Source organism: Grammomys surdaster, unplaced genomic scaffold (genome assembly GCF_004785775.1).
Source record: "Grammomys surdaster isolate TR1022 unplaced genomic scaffold, NIH_TR_1.0 262, whole genome shotgun sequence".
In the NCBI taxonomy this organism is placed as follows: domain Eukaryota; kingdom Metazoa; phylum Chordata; class Mammalia; order Rodentia; family Muridae; genus Grammomys; species Grammomys surdaster.
This window is the reverse complement of record NW_021604703.1, coordinates 3924204-3938331: the sequence shown is the minus strand read 5'-3', so window position 1 is coordinate 3938331 and position 14128 is coordinate 3924204.

Here is a 14128-nt window from a genome sequence, read left to right as displayed (position 1 = left end):
CTTAAGACTATCAGAAAACACAGATGTTGGGCTGGAGAGATGGCTCAGAGGTTAAGAACACTGACTGTTCTTCCAGAGGTCCTGAGTTCAATTCTCAGCAAAAACTTGGTGGCTCACAACCATCTGTAGTGGGATCTGATGCCCTCTTAGCTACATATTTAAATAAGTAAATAAATCTTAACAAGAACACAAAGATGTTTACATTATGATTAACAACAGTAGCAAAATCACAGTTATAAAGTACCATCGAAAATAGTTTTATGATTGGCAGGGTGTGTGTGTGAGGTGGGGGAGTGACGTCACCACAACATGAAGAACTGTATTAAAGGGTCACAGCATTAGGAAGGTTGAGAGTCACTGCTCTAATACCTTTGTAGTGAGACCTAGTCTTGTTCTCTGTAGTTCTGGTAAGTTCTGAGGTCCTGACACCCTTCTCAGGGAGCTGTTAGTGCCACTCCCTAGTGCATAGGTGGACAGCACTGGTACCTGAGACTCCCCAGGGAGGTAGCACCCTGGATGGGAGCTGTTGTGTGTCTTGGACACAGGCTTGGGATGGATTCCTTCTCTGGGTCTGACCTCTAGGCTGAGTCTCCCTGTTTATAGTCTTAGGGAGAAGAAAACACGTTTCATATCTGTTCTTTGGGAGAAAGAGGGATCTCAAGGGCTGCTTTAAATGTCCCATCCGTGCCAGAACCAGGGTAGTCGTGGTCCATGCTCTTGGCTCATCTGTGAGGAATTCCTACTGAGGAAGGAATGGAGGAAAAGGAAGAGTATAGGTTAAAGCTGGCACTGGGTGATCTTGAGCTGAGTTGTGTCTCTCAGCCTTGTTCTTTGTGAGATTGGTAATTGAGTAATTCAGAGCTCTTCAGGGAACAGTAAATGGATTAATCTTTCCAAAAGGAGATTGTAGATGGAGAAATTTCTTACCACAGAAGGGCCGTCACAATCCTTGGACCCACCATAGTTCACTGGTCTGTAGTCCTGGGGCTGCCTTCTAGCTCCCAGTGGCTCCTTGAGGTGTATGGCTAGTCGGGGTCAGGTTTGTGCTGAGCCTTCTAGGCATGTGGTCCTTCGAGGTGATAGATGTTAGGGTTTCTAGAACTCTAATCCCATTCTCCATCCTTGTCCTTGTCCTGAAACAACACACGGATGGACCAGATGGATGTAGAGACAGAGGCAGACTGACTTTAGGCTATACAGCCTCACTGGGTACCACTTGGTCACCTGTTCTCTACATTTTTGATCTGTTGTAGTTTTTCTGTAATGGTCTCTGTTTGTTGCTGGGATATGTTTCTTTAAAGAGGGGTGGGGCCTGTGCTTATCTGTGGGTATAAGGATAAATATTTAGAATTCGGCTAGGACTTGTGCTGGCTTGAGAAGTACATTTTCCTAACTGCAGAGCTGTCTCCCAGCCCCCTTTACTGCTCTTTTTAGTTCCTCAATCCATTATTGAAGTGGTCTGTGAAGGTTTCCAATTATTATTATAGACTTGCCTAGTTCTTATAAGTCTGTCAACAGTTTGCAGACATTCTGGAACTCTGTTGTTTGGTTCTCATATGTTTGTAGTGGTTATGTCTTTATTTTTAATGTTTGAGGCACTTTAATTGTTAGAGAAGAGTAAATTAAAATAAGAAAATGGCTTTTAGAAAGTATGCATGGTTGGGGCCTGAGAGATGGCTCATTGACAGCTCTTGCAGGTTCAATCCCTAGCACCACGTGGCTGCTGACAAGAATCTGTAACTCTAGGTCCAGGTCCAAGGGATCAGATCCCCTCCTCTGGACTCCACCAGCACTGCATGCACATGGTGCACAGATATGCATGCAGGCAAAACACCTATACACATAAAATAAAGGTAATAGTTCAAGGGCTCCAAGGCTTCTAATGCTGCTAACACATGAGAGTATTCAACCTGTCGTTTATGGGGAAACGTGTCTGTATTAAAGCCAGAGTGGTGGCTGGCACAGTGGCTCAGCAGAGGCTGCTGGCAACTCTGACAACTGGAGTTTCATCCGAGACCTGCATGGTGGAAGAACCAACTCCCTAAAGTTATCCTCTGACCTCCATGTACAGGCCACGGCATGCATTCCCCTTCATATACACACCAGCTTATACACAATAAATAAATGCAATTAAAAGAAAAGCTACAGTGTAACACAAAACATCTACAGTGGGGTAGGAGAGACAGCTCAGCAGTTGAGAGCACCGACTACTTTTGCAGAGGACCTAACGTTCAGATCCCAGCATCCAGATGGCTGCTCAGAACTGTCAATAGTTTCAGGGAATCTGGGAATCCAGGGAAAGCCCTCATATGGACTCTTCAGGCATCTGCCCTCATAAAGACATACATACTTAGTTAAAATAATAATTATAGTTGAAATGGGTCTGGGAAGATGCTCACTGGTTCAGAGCCTGCTTTTCCAGAGGATCCAGGTTCAAGTCTCAGTACCCATATGGCAGCTCACAAGCTTCTGTAACTCCAGTTTCAGGGGATCCAACACCCGCTTCTGGCTTCTGTGGGCACCAACATGCATGTGGTGCCGTCATACGTGCAGGCAAACACTGCACACATAAAACAGTAAGTTAAAACACCTTTAAAAGGGGTTCACAAGGTTTTTGGCATATGCTTGTAATCCTAGTCTGTGGGAAGCCGAGGCAGGAGGACTGAGAGTTGAAGGCTAGCTTGGGCCATAGTGAAATGCTGTCTGAAATATAACAAGTCTCATAATGCTAGAGGCGGGGGATGGCTTGGGCCACCTAGAGAGCTTGTGGGCAGCATTAGGCAATCCCCAGCACCCACATGGCTGCTGACAAGATTCCATAACTCCAGGTCAAGGAGATTAGATCCCCTTACACCCACAATTCCATTCCTAGACTAGAAACCCACTGAAATATTCCCCTGTGGTACCACCATCACAACCACACCTCCCACCATCATCACCATCATCACTACCATCATGACTTCAATGTCACTGACATCACCATCACACCACCAGTATTCCACTTCCACAAATGTCTTTCATCTTTTATTAATTTGTGAGTATCTTAACTGGCCTCTCCCCTGGCCTCCTTCCCTCCTCCTCCTCTTTGTCACTGGTCTCAATTTGTTTTATTGAGTCAAAGTCTACTTTTTGTTTGTTTAGATTTATTGTGTGTGCGTGTATGTGCATACACATGGACATCAGAGGACAAATTATGTGAGTCACTTTCTCTTTCCTTCCTATGGGTCCCAGGGATTGAACTCAAATCACCAGGCTTGGTGGGAAATGCGTTCACTGCTGGATAATCTCATTGGCTTTATTTTATATTTACGTGTGTGTGTGTGTGTGTGTGTGTGTGTGTGTGTGTAGTATCTGATGCACATGTTCGGAACTGAACTTGGATTCTCAGGAATCACCACTTTTAGCGCTGAGCATAGGATCTTGCTATGCAGTCCTGGCTGACTTAGTACTCACCACCTAACCCAGGCTGACATTCGACTTACAGCAATCCTCCTACCTCAGTCTGCAACATGCTGGGATTTACAGATGCTGGTAGCAGCTCTTTCAGCTCTTGGTGAAATGGTGTTGTCTTCAGTTTCCTGAGTCTCGATGAGACTGGGGATCCTTCCGGGGGGATAAGTTGCTTCTCTCTGCTTCTTGAAGGTCCTTGTGTTTTCATAGCTTGGGTTCTGCAGCAGTGAGGACCTCCTGCTCCTGGGTTCATCCTGCTTGGAGTATGTTTGGTGAGCCGCTGCTTTGCGGGTTCATGGTTTAATTTCCCTTCTGTTGTTGCTTTTAAGAAAGGGTCTCTCTGTGTAGCCATGGCTATTCTGAAACTTATTATGTGACAGGCTGAGCTCAAACACACAGAGATCTGCCTGCTCCAGACAGTTCTTCATGTTTTTAGTCCAGAGTAGGAAGTTTCTGGTCAACCTTCAAATATTCCTTTTCTCCTTTTTGCCTGTCTAGTGCTGGGCTCCCTTAATGTCTATATTGGGGTGCTTATTGACACCCCACATGGGTCCTGTAGGCTCTGTTCATTTTGTTTTTATTTATACTTTTTCTTTTTTTGGTTTGTTTTTTTGAGACAGAGTTTCTCTGTGTAGCCCTGGCTTCCCTGTAACTGACTGTGGCCTCAAACTCACAGAGATGTGCCTGCCTCTGCCTCCCAAGTGCTGGGTTAAAGGTGTGTGCTATGACCTCTTGGTTTACTTATTGTTATTATTGTTTTATTGTTTTGTTGTTGTTTTTTTTCTTCAAAAATATTTATTTATTTTATGAGTATGAGTACACTGTAGCTGTCTCCAGACACACCAGAAGAGGGGGTCAGACATCATTACAGATGGTTGTGAGCCACCACGTGGTTGCTGGGAATCGAACTCAGGACCTCTGGAAGAGCAGTCAGTGCTCTTAACCACTGAGCCATCTCTCCAGCCCGTTATTATTGTTATTAAATGTGTTTGTTGCTGGGCAGTGATGATGCACGCCTTTAATCCCAGCACTCAGGAGGCAAAGGCAGGTGATCTCTGAGTTTAAGGCCAACCTGCTCTACAGAGCAAGTTTCAGGACAGCCAGGGCTACACAGAGAAACCCTGTCTTGAAAAACAAACAAACAAACAAACATTTTGTTGATTTGTATGTGTATATGTATATATTCATGCACATGGTGTGTGTGCGTGCGTGCGTGTGTGTGTGTGTGTGTGTGTGTGTGCTGCAGGCGCATGTGGAGATCAGAGGTAGCTCTGTGAAGTTAGGTCTTCTCTTCTATGTGAGTTTCAAGGACCAAACTCAGGTTTCCAGGCTTGCATGGAAAGCCCCTTTAACTGTGAGCCATTGCATTGGCCCCTATTTTATAATTGTGTATGGCAGAAGAGCCACACTCCATCCCAGTTAGAGAGCTCTCTCCCCTTCTCTTCTGACCTCCTCCCTTCCCTTCATCTCCCTTCTCTTCCTTCTGTTGAAGGAGCTACCCCAGGTTGGCTGGCTTCCATGTAGTCAAGGATGACGTTGAACTTCTGACCCTCCTGTTTCTGTCTTTACCTGCCAAGTGCTGGCATTACAGGCACGTGCCACCAGGCCTGGTTTATGTGGTGCTGGGGCTCAAACCCAAGGCTTTGTTCACACGAGGCAAATGCTCCACATCCCCGGCTTCCCACCGACCCCTTTGCTGGTTATTTTTTGATAGAATGAACCATGTGGTGGGTATTGACACTGAGACAGGTGTGAGGCGGGGCTAGCTGCTCTCCCTGGTTCCTTGGCTCAGTCAGGTTACCACAGGCAGCATCGCTATGCCTCTTTAGGTCGCATGGAGCTAGCAAGTGAGCTCTTGCTGTCCTACTCCAAGCGAAGGCGGTTCTCCCACATGACCTTTGGTGGCAAGATGATTTGGGTCCCCGAAGTCATTGACCTTCTTGTTGACTGTCAGTTTATCTTTCCTTAAATCCCTAACTCTGTCTGTTTACAGTGAGGAAGGCCAGGCTACCTGCTGCTTGGTTGAGGGTGGACAGGAACACCGCCTTTTCTAAGGCCGACTGGGATGCTTTACTGCTGAGTATCTTTAACGCATAAACCAGACTCTTGGCTTTGGGCCTGCAGGCAGAGAGCCGTGTATCAACACTGTTCCAGAAGAAAGGGCTCTCACAAGGGATGTCTTTGAGCTCGTTAGGAAGGTGGCTCAGGCAAGCCAAGCACCAGCATAGTGCCTGGCACTGAGACACACTGTACCTACAGAGGAATGAAAGCATGGCATCTCCTCCAGCCCAGGAACCCATAGGCAGGCCATTCATGCCACAGACAGTTAATCATCGTGCACACTGAGCCCTGCCCTGGGCTGAGTTACAGATACAGGACAAGGGGGTGAGAGCAAGAGTCTTCAAGGCCCAGCACTTAAGCTGCTCACTGGTCAAGCCTCAGCTCCAAAGGAAGTCGAGGAAAGCTTTCCAGTGGACTCCTTTTCTCTTTTTAGTTTTCTTTCTATTTTGTGTACATCGGTGTGTGGCCTGCATGTACGGGTATGTGAGGTCATGGGACCCCTGAAACTGGAGCTATAGACGTTGTGGGCTGCCATGTAAGTGCTGGGTATTGAACCCAGGTCCTCTGGAAGAGCAGTCAGTGCTTTTAACCACTGAGACGTTTCTCCGGCCCCTCCTTTTCTATCTTTGAAGAACATAATTTATGGACTAAGTTGGCAAGAGGTGGCTACCTCGAGGCCCCTGGTTAGCATTACCTATCCTCCCAACTCTGTAAATAGTCTCTGTTAGCTTGGACCTAAGCTGAGTGCTGGTGGCACAGGCAGAGAGACAGGTGAATCTCTGAGTTCAAGGCCAGTCTAGTCTATAGAGGGAGGTCCAGGATACCAGGGCTACACAGAGGAAAAAAGAAAAAAGCCTGGACCCAGCTATGTTTCCATAGTCAAAAAGATGCACTAGCTTGGAGTGCTGGAGACTCTGATTTTCTCCCTCCTCCTCCAGAAGAGCAGCTGTGTGAGTGAGTTTGAGGAGGTGGAGTCTGCTAGAGCACTGGGTGTGGTCCCTTAGATCACACCTCTGGGTTGCTCAGGGCCCCACCCTCTCTCAGCATCTTTAAAATCTTCCAGTCTATCTCTGGGTTTCTTTTTTTTTTTTCTGTAAGATTTATATTTTAATTATACATATACATCTCCCCCACATGTACGGATGCATGTTCACATGAGTGCAGGCGCTCAGAGTCCCCGAGAGGACATTGGATCTCCTAGAGCCAGCATTGCACATGAACCACCTGGCATGGGCCCTGGAAACCAGACTCTGGTCTTCTGCAGGAGCCGTACACGCTTCTAACCACTGAGCCATCCAGACCCCAGTGGGTAGGTTTCTAAGAAGTAGAGAGGGTAGCTCTCTTTTCCGTGTCCTGAGCCCACTCACACTGGGGCAGGAAATGGCATTGGGTCTGTGGGTCTTGTGCTTTTTCTGAGTGGTCCTTTGCCTCGGGCTCCAGGAAGCTGTGAGGTTTGCAGAAACATATGCTTGGCTTCACCATGTACTTATCCCCTGCCTTTCTTCCTTGGTCATGGTCTTTGAGCCCTCTGGCTTTGGTGTTAAAAAGGAAAAGCAGGCATGGCTGTCATCTCGGAGTTGTTTTAGCCACGTCAGTGTCAGTGGAGACAGCCGTCAGTGTGGAATGAGCCTTGGCTATCCCTGGCCTGGTTGCCCGTCCTTGCTCTCTGTCTCCTGCTGTGTTACTCAGTCCTCCTTTCCATCACTCGTGGCAGAATGATGTGTATACACATGGTGCGTTCCACAGGTGGGCTTAGATTTATCAGAAAACAGCTACTTATTTCTAGGGAGAAAATATCTGTGATAGGATAACCAGGATTATTGGAGGTGACAGAGGGTTATGCATTAAATTAAAGAAAATAATTAGGTCTGGAAATTTCATTTCCGAAAGCCTCTGAGTACAAACATCTGGACCCAGCGAAGTGTTGTGATTTGAGAGTAGAATGTAACTGAACTGGGAGGCCAGCATTGACTCTACGAAGACAGAGAAAACTTTATCCAGAGTCCCAAGGGGGCAGTGACCAGGGTGATGGCTGTAAGGCAAACTTGTCTCAGCGCAGTGGGCATGAATGCTGGCTTTGGGAGAGAACAGTGTTTTATTCATTGGCTCGGTGCATAAAACAAGGAAGCTGTTTGCTAATGCTCACTAAAGCTCACCAGGAGGAAGGGATAGGAGGCAGTTCCTAGGTGTCTTGGGAAAAAGGATGTCAGCCAGTACTGGCCATGTGTACCTGATGTGTTTTTATAGCCTAGAAGTGACACTCATGGTTAATGATCTTCCTGGGGCCCCATTGGGCCTCGTTCTTTACCCCTTCTCTCTTCGGACACAGCGAGAGGTGCTTTTGATGTAATTGGCCCTGGACACGTGACTGTAGTCACTTTGTGACCTCCTTCTGCTTGTTTTTTAATTACAAGGTCTATTGCATTGTTAAGTTATTAACTCTTGTCAATTACTTCTCCTGGTGTTTTCTTATCCTGATGGAACTGAAAACATCAAGGTCTTGTTGGCTTATTTGAGATTCAGCCCACTACAGCTTAAGCCCAGTCAGGGGAGCTGGTGTCTCAGTGTGGGAGCTGTTGGGACTGCAGAGTCTGTTCTGGGAAATAGGTGACAGGGCTGGCCAGAGCCTTGCTGTGGCGGGGGGGGGGGGGGGGGGGGCGGAGGGGAGGGACACACGGGGTATAGGCGGCAGCTTCCCCATCCACCTCTAGTCAGAGACCATGCACCTTTTCTTCAAGCAGAAGTGGCACGAGACCCTTTGGCTCCTCTGCCAGGGCCCAGATGCTCTTCCCTTCAGCCTTGTCTGATCCTGGCCATTTCTCAAGCCTGGTTCAGGACCTCTTTCTCCTCGTCCTTCTCAGCTCAAACTCCATTGTCTCTTCTCTGATGCTCATGGGTGTTCATGACTAATAACTAAACAACAACAGCCCGAGCGCCTACTTGTGTGCTTGTCTAACGTTCACAAATACAGGTTCTTCCTGTCATGCTAAGTTTGTCCAGCAGAGGGCAGTGTAACTACACCACAGAGCACACTTTCTCTACGTTTTTTAGGAAGAGGGGAGCTTTAGTGTTTCTCCCAGATCCTGAGTTTGCTTCTGGCTTTGACAGTGAACCCGAGTCTACAACAGACAGGCATACAGAAGAAACCCTCACTGCCATCCTTCCTTGCCCCAAACCTGGCATAAGCTTGGGATCCATCAGTCTGTCAGTCTCCCTCAGTTTATCTTGAGTTCAGGCACTGTTGTCCATGGCACCACCAAGGGTGCAGGACAGCCGTGGGCCTGAGCATTGGTTTGGCCTCAGCTGATTGTGTGACCTCATTAAGGGGGCTTGGGAGCTGCTTCCTTAGTGTGGTGGTTTGAATATGCTTGGCACACAGGGAGTGGTATTGTTAGGCAGTGTGGCCTTTTTGGAGGAAGTGTGTCACTGTGAGGGTGGGCTTTGAGAGTCTCCTCCTAGCTGCCTGGAAGACACTTTGTTGTGGTAAATCTCCATCCCAAATAAGACCAGTCAAAGAAAACACAACTCAATAATTATGAATATAAACTGCACGCCTAGATTGGGCAGATTTACCACTACTCTTCCCTATTCCCCAGCTATGAGACCCTTATAACTTGAGATTTTTCCAGGCCATGTGCTTCTCCTCCATTGTCCTTCCACCTTTTCCTCCTCCGTCATCTTCCTCTCTCTCCTCTCCCCCAAACCTTTTCCCCCTTCTACTGCCCAATTACTGGCTCTAGCCTTTATTTTACAAATGAAGGTGGGCAGAAGGTTCACAAGAAGTCAGCTGTGTACTGATTCACTCCTCCTCTGCAGCCCCTCCCAGGAAAGCAGAATTAGCATCAAAATACAAGACCAGGGCTATCCACAACAAATCTTCTTCTGGTTGCCTTCAGAATAAGAACTCTCAGCTCCTCCAGAGCCATGCCTGCCTGGACACTGTTATGTCTCCCACTTTGATAATAATGGACTGAACCTCTGAACCTGTAAGCCAGCCCCAGTTAAATGTTGTCCTTTATAAGAGTTGCCTTGGCCATGGTGTCTCTTTACAGCAACAGAAACCCTAAGTAAGACACTTAAAGATATACAGGGACCCACCTGGCCAGAATCAAAGACTGAGAATGTCCCTAACCCCATGTAAGTAACCTTGGCACCGTGGTTTAGGGACAGGCATTTTGAATGGCTGGGTCAGCAGGCAAGTCTAGGATGGCTAGGGTTGGTGTGGCTTGAAGCCCATGGGACATTGTAAGGCCCCCAGAGTGGGGAGACCTCCCCACTTAAGCCACAGGAGATTACGACCATCCAGAATCACGCGAGACCGAACTTGCTGCAAACCGCAAAAGGCTTTATTTTCGGATTTCGGGGTATCAGTGGTTGAGGCTGATGCTCACAAGGGGAGTGTCGACCCAGAGGCCTGGGAGCAAGGGGTATTTAAAGGAGAAAACCGCAAACCAGGGGGGAGAAGGGGGAAACCAAGAGGGGACAGCAGGAAATTCCAATCCATGTCAACCAGGGTGGGGAGTGGGAAACATCCTGTACACAGAAAGTTTCCATTATTCAACTAGTCACAGACCAGAGTGGAGAGTGAGTAACATCCTGTATGCATTCTTTTTAGGAATGTGACCTTAGCCTAGTCATTTACCTCGTGGTCAATCACTTCCCAGGGTGGCTTGGCCAACCTGTATTACTAGTTCTGCCATTCTTTGTACTTGGCCGACTTGCCCCCTGGCTAATTCTTTAGGATGGCCAGCTAGTTCCGGGAAACTAGGCCTATGAACCTGCCAACCTTAATTCAGATGGAGGGGGAGTGGGTTCTCTATGAATTTTTATCCTTTCAACATCCTGTCCTTTCCTGGAGCTGGGACCCACAGTGACCAGGTCCCATTTTGGAGATGAAGGGAATGAGTGTTGGTAGAGTGTGGTGGTGCCAGGTGCTGGCCACTCTGACCTGTGGGGAGGAGGCAGGATTCAGTATGACTGCCCTGCTCCTGCCCGGTTCCAGGTATGGGTCTGTGGTGTGACAAACGCCACAGAAATGTGTGACAACACTGGAGCCTTTTCAGACTCTGAAGGCTGATGTATCTCTCCATGGGGAGAGCTTTTTGGTATCTGGGCCTCGGCAAAGATAATCTTGGCAAAGATAATCTTGACAAAGATAATGGCAGTAGGAGGAGAGAGAGACATTTTTTTTTTCTTTAGCGGTTTAGCCGCTGTAAGATGCCCATGCTTATGGAAATAACCCCTCACTGGTGTCCTCGTAATAACTCTCATTCAACTCATTTGTATGTGCTTCTCTCTCATGCACATGTGCACACGTGCACCCACATGGCTGGATGCCTGCTGGCCAACTTCTGTGAGGCATTCAGATGTCCAGAGCCATGGCCTTCCTAGTGTCTATCTGTGGTTCTGGCTTGATAAACAAGTGAGGCTGGTATTGCCAGCCCCTAAGTGTCAGAGGTGCCTGCTATGGCACACATGTAACACTCTTATAGTTGTTCTTACAAGATACCTAATATATGCTTCTCAAGCTTGGAAGAACTCATTTTGAATTGCAGTTTGAGGCAAATAGTCCTCCACGGCAGGGGAGGCCTGGTGGCAGGTGCATGAGGGGACAACTGGAGGGAGGGGGTCTTTATCTTGGCTTGAGGAGTTTGAGAAGTTACCATGGTGAGGAAGGTATGCTGGAGTTCATGGTGGCGTGAAGAGGACATAGTGGAGAGGACATGTGACATTTTGGTAGGTTAGAAAACAGCTCAGTGTGGAAGCTGGAATAGATATATCCTGCAAGGACCCATCCTAGCGACATATTTCTCCCAGACAGTCCACAGTCTCAGCGGTTCTGCATCCTTCCAAAACAGTGCCACCCACCAGGGACCAAGTCAAACACGTGATCCTGGGAGGACCATTTCACATGAACTGGAACACCCATGGTTTAGGTCTCTGGCTGCCCATGCCTGAGCTTTTCTTCTAGTCCAGCTGCCACTGTGCTGAGTTCAGAGCCCAGGGTGCCCAGGGGCCACACTCACCCACACATATACACACACACATACACATACACACACACACGTACACACACACACACACACATGCACATACACATATACATACACACAACACACATACACACACATACACACACATACACACAGATACACACACATACACACACATATACATAAACACAACACATATACACACACATATACACACATATACATACACACAACACACACACACATACACACACATGTACACACACACAACACACATACACACATACACACACATACACATGCACACACAGATACATACACACACATACACACATACACACACATACACACATATGCACACACACAACACACATACACACATACACACACATGCACACATACATACATACACACGCATACACACAGATACACACAGATACACACACACATACACACACATATACATACACACAACACACATACACACACACACACATATATACACACACAACACACATGCACACACATACACACACATACACACATACACATGCACACACACATATACACACATACACACACACACACACACACGTCCTTGGAGGTATATTCGAGGTACACAGGCATGTACAGGTGTTGCACCCCCCTCCCCTCAGATTCTTGCAGAGATTTGCCTTTCAGTGCCTGAGATGAACAGGAGAAAGGATTCCCCAATTTCTGACCAGGAGGATCAACAGAAGCAGCCATGTCTCTGCTTATACTGATAATACTAATATGCTATCAATACTAATAATATGTTTCTCTAACACTTCACTGTGGACAAGGTTCTTCACATGAATTAAACAATTTAATTCTCATAAGGCCCTTGCCACTACCTGAGTTTGATCTCTGGAATCCAGATGGTGAAAGGAGAAAATCAGTTTGTGCAAGTTATTCTCTGACTACCACAAGAGTGCTGGGGTCTACATAATAAATAATAAATGAGTAAATAAATGAAAAAAAAAGGTTAAAAAGAGAACCCTGTGGCGTAGGTAGCCCATGCAATGCAGCATGCGTAGCAGATGCTGTAGTGTGTATAGAGATCTCTCTGCAATGCCTCTTGTGTAAAAGCAACCTAAGCTGGGGAAAGGGTGCTTCAGTGGAAGGTCTGTCAGGGACGGAGTCCTAGAGCCAGCACCTCGGGGGATGGGCTCTGCAGAGGCTGGCTGGCAAGCAGGAGACAAGGTCCTCACGCCAGTTGCTGCCACCCACCTAATCTGGAAGGATGTGGAGCTTTGTCATCAAGGACAGCTACCCATATCGCACTGATCTGTCCCCAACTCCAGCTGGTGTTTGGAAGGGAAGGAGTGGCTTTGTCCCTTAGGCCTGATGAGCCATTCTGCTGGACTTAGCTGTGCTAGAATTCACTCCTTGTTGTCCTGAGACAACTCCTCACAACTCATCACTGGTGGGGTTCCCAGCCCTCTGCTCTGCTCCATCGTCTCCAAGACAGAGTCTGACTCGAGTTTGGGTTTTGAAAAATGTCTCCATAGGAATACAGTCCAACAAGATCAGAAAGAAAAAGGCCATTTTGGAAAAAAAAATCGAGTTTAAGTCAGGCATGGTGGTGACACGCACGGCTATGATCCTGGTACTCAGAAACATGAGACAGGAGGATTGCTGTGAGTTTGAGGATAGTCTTGGCTATACAGCGAGTTACAAGCCAGCCTGGACTACCATGCAGCCTGTCTCAAAAGATACATTAAAAAAATAAGATTTAAAGTATGCTACATTATTAATTTTTGATTTGTTAAAGCATGTATGACATTAACTCAAGCAGTGCAAAATAGCAAATGATGACAATGGAATTGCGACCATCCTGCTGTCCCCTGGTCCTTCACCCTGCTGGACCACTGATGCTGGTATGCATTCGTGCATATGTAATCAAATATAAAGATGAGACAGGTGTTTTCTACATTTTTATTATATCTGTCTAAATGACGGCATACACATTTTTAAAAATTATGTGTGTGGGGGTTCAGAGAACAACTCGTGGGAGATAGTTTCCTCTGTCCACTATGTGGGTCCCCAGGACTTGAACTTGACTCATCAGCAGCAAGTATCTTTATCCACTGAGCCATCTCGCTGGTCTGAAGTGGATTGAAAATATTTATACCTATTTTATCTGAGCATGCCCAAACTGGTACCTTAGCAAGGACCTCAGAAAGAGCCGTGGGTAGCTTGATTCCATGTGTGGAGGCGGGGGGAGGGGCTGGGCTACAGAAGTGAGGCACAGTGGGCTGGGTGGGAGGAGAAAGGAGGAGGGGGGCAAGGGCAGAGAGGAGGTGAGCTTGGCTTAGGTGCCCACGTGATCTTGTAGAGTAGACATGGCTATTTGGAGCAGGGGCCGTCCTGTAGTGAAGACGGCACTGTCAGAGGAGAAGGTGACTGTTGTGTTTTTAAAAGGATAAAGAGATAAAGAGTATGTCCAGTGGGTGTGTGGAGAGGTATGGGGGAAGGGGATGTCTTAGCGGGCCCATGCCGAGGCATCCCTTCCCCCTAAGGGACCAGTCGCACACCAGTATATCATAGAATAGAGTTTATTCAGGGCATGGGGAGGGGAGCCAGGAGGGTAGTAGAGGCAG